The following is a 7749-nucleotide window of genomic DNA, read 5'->3' on the forward strand; positions in this document are numbered from 1 at the left end:
TGAAACTATCTTTCTGCAAGATCTGGGAACAGATGTCTGGAGTGTTTAAAGTGGTTTTATCTTTTTGTGAAAAAACTGGTAGTGACCTTTTTATTACGTATTTGCTTTACTCACACTTGAAAACAGTAGGATCAAAATCAATCTATATCAGTGACTGCACAGAAATTTGATACACAGTCTTTACCCAGAAGAGGTTGTTGTGTAAATATACAAGACAAACTGAAATTGAGAAAGAGGAAGAATCGGTATTTCTATTTTAGAAAAGAAACACAAGTGGGAAAATAATCAGCACTTTACTTAGGCTATTAGGGCTCAGTAGTGTCAGTAAAACTTGGTAGGTGAGTTGCTTGTGATGAGTGTTAAGAGTGAATTGTCTTGTTCAGTAGACTTTTCAGAGTCACTCTGGACACCTGGACAGCCTGGAGTGTTACTGGGATCTGTTATGTACTGCAGTGCTTCTCTGAATGGTGAAATCACCCAGGTGTCCATAAGGCAGTGCACACCATGGAGTTGTTCAGGGCCCCAGTTCCATGAAAAGCCAGTAAGGAATTGCTGTGAGGAAGAGGGTAGCTGATCAGCTTCAGTAGGAAATGTCCAGCTTCTGTGACTTTACAATAAAATGCTCACAGAAAGGTGAAAAGGAAGTCAAGGTCTGTTGTTTCAGAAAGGGAAAAGAAACCTCTGACCATGTGATTTCTTTCCCCAGAAGTGTGTTCAAATTTGGGGTTTAAATTGGAGCAAATTAAAGGAAGAATGTAATGACGGATGTAGTTTTGTACTTAAGTGCTTTTTTGAGAAATTTTTGCATTTGATGTTTTTAATCAGCTGTACAAGGAACAATAAACTGAACTAAATTAAAATATACATGGAACAAATTTTTAATTTGATTAACCAAGATAACTGTGTGATTAACTATTGTTCCTTTTTCTCATACTCACCATCGATCTCCCTTAGGTACTTTCTGTGTTGCATAGTACACCCTCTACTATAGCAAAATGTATTGGTTGGTTCAAAAGTGCCTTAATATGTGGGGCACATTATTATGAACTGGTTGCTAATGCAGTAGGAATACTAATATTTTCTGTGATCTGTCATTTGAGCTTCTCATTTATTGCTCCACATATAAGTTATAAGCTGACATGTGAATGCTAAAAAAGTATTCAGAGCTTTTTCGCCACTAAATAAGTAAAATATCAACACTAAATCACAAATATTTGCAAATGTTTCAAGGAATTGATACGTCAAAAAAACTGAAGTTCAGCTTACAAGATCCAGTGCTGATAAACAGCTGGTTCTTCAAAGCTGGTACTTGCATAATGAACATTTGCAGTCTGCATTGCAGGCTTTTGAGGAGGTGATTGGAACCTGACAGTGATAGTCACATACTGCAATTTGCATTTCAATATATGAATAATTGATTTTAAATATCTGCAAAAAATCTTCTCTCCTAAAAATTTGAACAGTGCCTTTTCTGGTGGTGGACAACAGCAGCATTTTAACTAGGTTGGTCTCACTAGCTCTGAGACCTGTTAATTTCTGTGGAGTTCCATGATGGTGGATTTGTCTTACTACCTTCTTGAGTAGCCATGTGTTGCTATATCCAAATGACAAGCTACTTAAGTAAATTCTTCTGGTCAATTAAAAACATGGACAAACTAATTTTAAAATTGTTTATGTTCAGCAAATGAAGTAATATGCTAACATCTACGCAGTAAAATGATACAGTTTTCTTAGTAGAAGACAAAATCTTGAACCAATACCTTTGAAAATTACAGACACTCTGAAAAGATTTAAACTGAAAATTGTGCTGATTCTTAGCACATCTTGGACATCTCCCTGAAAGTCTTGCAAGAGTGGTCATATGAGGAATAACGATGTGAAAAAGAACTGCAGACCTGCAAACTGCAGACTTATTTATTTTCCACTGAACCACCTAGTGCCCTCCAATGAATCTCTCACTGACACACTGCATTTCCACTTGAGAAGGAGCAATGAATGGCACTATGATCAGTTTATATCTGTTGTTCAAAACAGTGTAATTTTTACTCCTAATTCACTTACCCATAGTTGTAATTTTAAATATGTTTAAATGTCTGTAAAAGCTTTAAAGAGAACTTGGAGTCCTGTTTATTTTGCAATCCCATCAAAGGCAATATGGTTCCTAATGACTCTGAGACTCATTTATTTCCTAGGACTCATAGTGTCTCACTATTCCAGACTGCTTAAAGGAAGAAAGGAGATATTTAACAATGGCAGAAAGGGGTCCTGCTCTCCAGTCTGATATGCTGTGGGAGCTTCTATTTTGTAGATTTGAGTTCTATGTTTATTTTTTTGTCTCAGTGTGATGGTTTTAACCCAGCCAGCAGCTAAGCACGACACTTCCCCACACAGTGAAGAAACTTGTGTGTTGAGATAAACAGTTTAATAAACAGAGAGGGAGAAAAACCCCCACAAACTGATGATGTGAAGCCCATCACTAACCACCTTCCACAAGTAGACTAGTAGGCCTCACTAGAGTCCAAGCAATGTCTTCCTCAAAATCCCTTTGATGCAGATCATGATGTTGTAGAGCATGGAATATCCCTTTGTTCAGTCTGGGACAGCTGCCTAGGTTGTGTCCCTGCTCAAATTCTTGCTCGCCTCCAGGGGCAGGGAAAAGAGAAAGCCTGAACACTGGAAGTACTGCTCAGCAGTACAGCAATCCCAGCCAGACCCAGTGCATTCAGCTTCAAATAATGTTCAAATTCATACATATTCAGATAACATGCACAGCCAGTCATCAGCAATGGAGTTGTAGGTGATGGAATGAAGCATGTGTTCTGCGAGTCAAGGCATTTTTGGGACTTGCCCCACATCTGTTCTTCCTGGCATTCTCGTCAAGTGGATAATGTAGTATCGATATTTTCACTATTAAGCTGGTTGTTTTCTAGTAGAAAACAAAGAGAAAGAAAACTTCTGTGTCCCTTGTTAGTAATTTCATTCTATTGAACAAGAGTGTTTAAGGGAAAAAAGTCATGAGCTGTGGCTCATTGTATGAAATCACCGATGCCAGCAGTTTCCAAACCATTGCTCTGGTTGTTGTTTATTTAAATATGTATGTTATTCATCTGCATGTGGAAGGAAGCATTGTAGGGCAAGATAGCAACCTAAGTAATTACAATTATTATCTCCAGAGCCTTTTTGTATTTTGTTGCTATAATTAAATCACTAGAGCATATTACTGGGAATATATTGCTAATAGACCAGTAGTATGCATCCTTTATTATTTAAAGGAGATATATATATACATAGTTTTTGGAAATCATATTGGACACATTCATGGGAGATCACACCACTCTCACCCCTATCAGACTTCAACATAGAGGGAACATATTCATGAAGCTGTAAGAGGGAAGTGTACAGAGATACAAGAGTCTGTATGCAGGTACAGTGTGAACAGATGAAGGTGTGGTAGAATTAGTAAAGTTTCACATTTGCTGTAACTAAGTATATCTGCTCTGCAAAGGTCATAATTTGTGTTTCTTAAGTACCTGAGTTGTGGCATTCACAGGTGATAAAACCTTTCAGATAGGTAATTCAGTCAAATGGATCTTGGCATTCTCTGATATTAGCTCTTTTCTTGTTTGGGGGTTGCTTCAAGAAGTGGTTTCTCTTGAATCTGTGCTTAGTTGGTTGTCACTTGAGTCAGGATGTGTGTCTAAGATTTGCTGCAAAGCTCCTTTGGCTCTCTGCAAGATACTGCAGTTTAATTCCATGAACACTGAGTTAGGCCCATTTAGTGTCTGAGACAAAAATGTAAGTACAGATAATGTTGACTCACCTTTGACCTGCTGGAACAACTCTCACTGCCTTGAAACTAGCTCTTACCACTATATCTATGTTTCTGTTGCTGCAAATGTGAATGATACCTGTCTTGTAAAGCATTCCTAGATCTACTGTTGTATTACTGTTTTTTATTATTATCTCTGAATTGTCCCCAGTAAATTTTCATTAAGTCTTCCACAAACTTTGGTCCCCACAGAGTGCCAGTGGGAATGTTCTGGAGGATCTTCCTTCTGTTCACACAGTCCTGACATCAGTCAGTCCAACACTCTTGGTGCAATCAAATATCCATTGCCTTTCCTCAGGAATGGACTGAGGGATCTTGGATCAGAAATGGACAAAGGTATTGTTGATGCAGTCAGTTGCTGTTACAGAGCAGTAAGTTCACTGAACTATTATTTGTGTTGTATTCATATAGCAATGATTAAAGTCTTACACTTGGCTGAGACATCAAATCTGACATAGGTTAATTTTAAAAGTTTCTGTTGCAAAGAGCCACAGATGTTCATTTGTTTACCTGTTCCAAATAATAGGAAGCTTTTATTATTCTAGCCTGGGAATAAAACAAAAGGGTTCAGAATAAAACAATAGGTCTTCAAATATAGTTACTGAATGTGTTTTTAATTTGTACTATTTAGGCTCCAAAAAGGGTTTAAGCTGAATTAACCTTCTCTAACAACAGTAACTCAAGCAATTTGAATAATTACATAGATAATTTTCACAATCATCTATTACAAGATGAAAAGGTTCACTCCTCTATGTATGATTTCTGTATCAGCCATCTGATGCAGAAATGAGCCTCTCTGAGTCACACAGTATCAATCTGAGTTTGCTGCCCTTGAAGGAAATGGGAGTTTTTCAATCAGAGCAGACATCTCTACAAAATTGAGAAAAACCCCATAAACTCTGTGTGTGTTGGAACTGCTGAGTAGAGAAGGTGAGTGTTCAGTGGAAGGTACTGCTGAGGCAAAGGTTCTTCTCTTTGTTGCTACTACTGACCTCTTGTATGGGACCTTCTCCCTGTGAATTACATCAATTAGCCAGTTTGAAAATCTGAATGGCAGCCTTTGAACTCCAATTCTGTCTCTGTTTAGATAATCCCGCCAGGCAGAAGAGCAGAAATCTATGTTTGTTCTTACTTCCCTTTCTAGTTTTGTCTCCTAAAATGCCTTTTGTATGGTGTTAATTAGGACATTACAGACTATCCTGCAAACTGTAAGGTGCAGAGAGAATGGAAGTTACTGATTTCAAAATAAAATCCTTTCTCTCTTTCTTTTAAAAAAGCCAGCATAGTGGAAAGAAGTAGATTTCATGGCTGACTGTAGTGGATTGAAATTATGATGAGTATTGAATGAGCTGCCAAACTCTGTACATCCCTGAAGATTTGTCTTCGGTAGCCAGTTGGCTGGCAAACCAACCCTGTTATGTTATTATCCTGAAAGGTATATGACTTGTTGCTTCACTAAACTGTGATATTGTAAAAGGTTCAGGGATATCGTTGGAATAGGCTTGAATGCTCTATTTAAATGCATGTAAAATGTACATGGATTTGGTTTGGAATTCAAATCCATAGTTTCTGACTAACCTGTTTGTAAAGGGTTGGTCACAGAGAATTTTGAGAAAAATGAAACTGTAGACTTGTTTTGCACTTGCTCTGAAGATCTCTTATTTTTGCTTCCTTACACTGGCAGTGTTTTTATGTTCTATTTGGATGCTTGCAGAGGCAGCACAGCCCTCTCTGTATTTTGTTTTGCAAGCTGTTCTTACTGAAGACTTCTTTTTTTCATTTTCTAAATCATCTAAGTCATTAGGCTTATCTTTATGTGTCAATGGATGTGCATAGTGATGATGAGGCAGAGTAATCTAGTACTTGTACTTGACATTTGTCGTGTCAGGCACTTCTCAGCATTTCACATGTCAATACAATGAGATTTTGCAAAAGCAGTCTCCATTTGCCTGAGTTTGTACTCTTTTAAAGCAATTAAATGTAAAATTCTCCCCACACTATATAGGCCTCTATATTGTATATATTTCTTCATAAAATTTTATATTTTAAAATTATATCCAAGAAACTTGGCATGTTTTTGTATACAAAAGAGTATACCTGTAAAAGATTATGAAGAAATAAAATATGTTTCTTTGCCATACTCTATAATTTTTTTTTTGTTAAATGGTAAGCTTTTTTTAAAAGAAAACCCTATTTCCTGAATATTTTTTTGGTTTCTTTTTGCCATGCTTATCCCACTGAAATCTCATGCTGTGAAAGATACCCTTTAATTATCTTGCTGTGTGGAAGTTGTTTCTTGGAAATGGATGGTGCAATATGTTGTAATATTTAATTTCTTATGATCTGAGTTGAGATCTTGACTTGGGTAAAAACTAATGGGAAGTTTGTAGAGAAGGGAGAACCATCTCTTTGAAGAGGCTACTAAAGTGATAATAGATAGGTGATAATTTAGCAAAACGGGTGTATTCACTTTTTCTGATTGAAGTAAGCAGAGACTTGCTCACAACTGCTTTTCCACTTTTCTATTATTTTATTTACCATAAATTCAAACTTCACTTCTACAGCAAACCACATTTGCCAGCAAGGAAACATAGTGATGTTGTTTAAGGTTTACAGGTTGTTCATGGGTTACACGGCTACATTTGCTACCTGTTAAAGACTTCCTGTAAGAAAAAGGCAACTGCTTTGTTCCTTCTCTCAGATTATTCCACTTGTAAAGGAGGATAACAACACACCATTTGTTGATGTGGCAAACTTTGAATAAAAAGGGAGTCATTTACAGTAAATTTCTACACTTTTTTTCCTAAGGCAGATCTTCCACCAATTGGAAGAAGATATGATAGAATGGTGGATGCATCTATTTAAACAGCAATCTGCATTCAGAGAGAAGAACTCTACCTGTGAGTTACTAAAATAACTAAAGAGAAAAAGGACACGGTGCGCTTGAAGTTAACTGACTCAGAATCAGAATGTTCTCTGTAAAAAATGGGATTTTAACAAACCAAACCAAATTTTTTTTTCCCTACTGGTAAATTTGAATACTACATTTCGTAAAAATAGTCTGAAATGTTTCATTTCAAATCCACTAAATAACAGATGAAACAGAATTTCCACGTTGGTGAATGTCCCTGTTAGGCTTATTATCAACCAGGAAATGGCCAGATTCTCAGAACTTCTACTTATGAAGAATTATTATGGAAGAATTAAGCTAAGACCACATCAGAATTGAGAAGAGACAAGCAATTGACTGAAAACATCCAGATAATTCATGAAGTAGAGAGCATTCTCAGGAACCTGATGTCTCAGCATCATCCCTAAGTCAAAAATGAGCGCCGAAATCTGGGGTTTCCTAGGATTCAGTGACTCTAGGAGTTGAGGATTCCATGGCTTTATGACCCTAGGACTCGAGGACTGTATCCAAGGCAACAAGAGGAGGTTGGTGTTCAAGGGAGCTGCCGCACTGCTGAGAGGCACCTGCTGGGAGGTGACCTTCCACCGTCCCCTCAGGTTCGGTCAAGGTCTCTCCAACTTCTGTCTGCATGGAGTAGAGGAAGAGTTTGACTTAAACTCTCTCTTTTGAGATTGAAAACATATTGGAATAAGCCAGAGTGTGTAAGGGCCGTATCAGCAGTTTCTGCACAGCACTTTGTAGCTCCTTTCCTGTGAGCAGAAGGGCCTGCTGTCCCCACATGGTCCGGTCAGAGCAGGTCCTTGGGAAGGAGGGAGGGCTGATGCACTCCCTGGCCAATGAGGCCAAGGGAAGGGCTTTGGGAGAGCCAGGAGGCCTTGATGGAACCTTGAGAACCTTGATGGAACCCTTCAATGACCCAGCTGCCAGGCTGGGCTCAGCCCACACCAAGCAGGATTTCGTCAGGCTTTGTCTCAAGACTGTTGGAAGTTTCAAAGTGGTGAGAGCGGCT

General features: G+C 38.1%; 1 long non-coding RNA gene across 1 annotated transcript; it reads right to left on the bottom strand.

The window, feature by feature from the left end:
* Positions 1-3830: 3830 nt before the first annotated feature.
* On the bottom strand, positions 3831-7194 carry LOC127478346 (uncharacterized). The gene is made up of 3 exons (XR_007907192.1): positions 7078-7194; positions 4822-4842; positions 3831-4187 (listed from the first exon to the last, which is right to left on the bottom strand). It is a non-coding gene; the product is annotated as an uncharacterized LOC127478346 (long non-coding RNA).
* Between the last annotated feature and the right edge of the window lie 555 nt (positions 7195-7749).

Source organism: Manacus candei, unplaced genomic scaffold, assembly GCF_025592945.1.
Source record: "Manacus candei isolate 608988 ecotype Guabito, Panama unplaced genomic scaffold, ASM2559294v1 h1tg000060l, whole genome shotgun sequence".
Lineage (NCBI taxonomy): Eukaryota > Metazoa > Chordata > Aves > Passeriformes > Pipridae > Manacus > Manacus candei.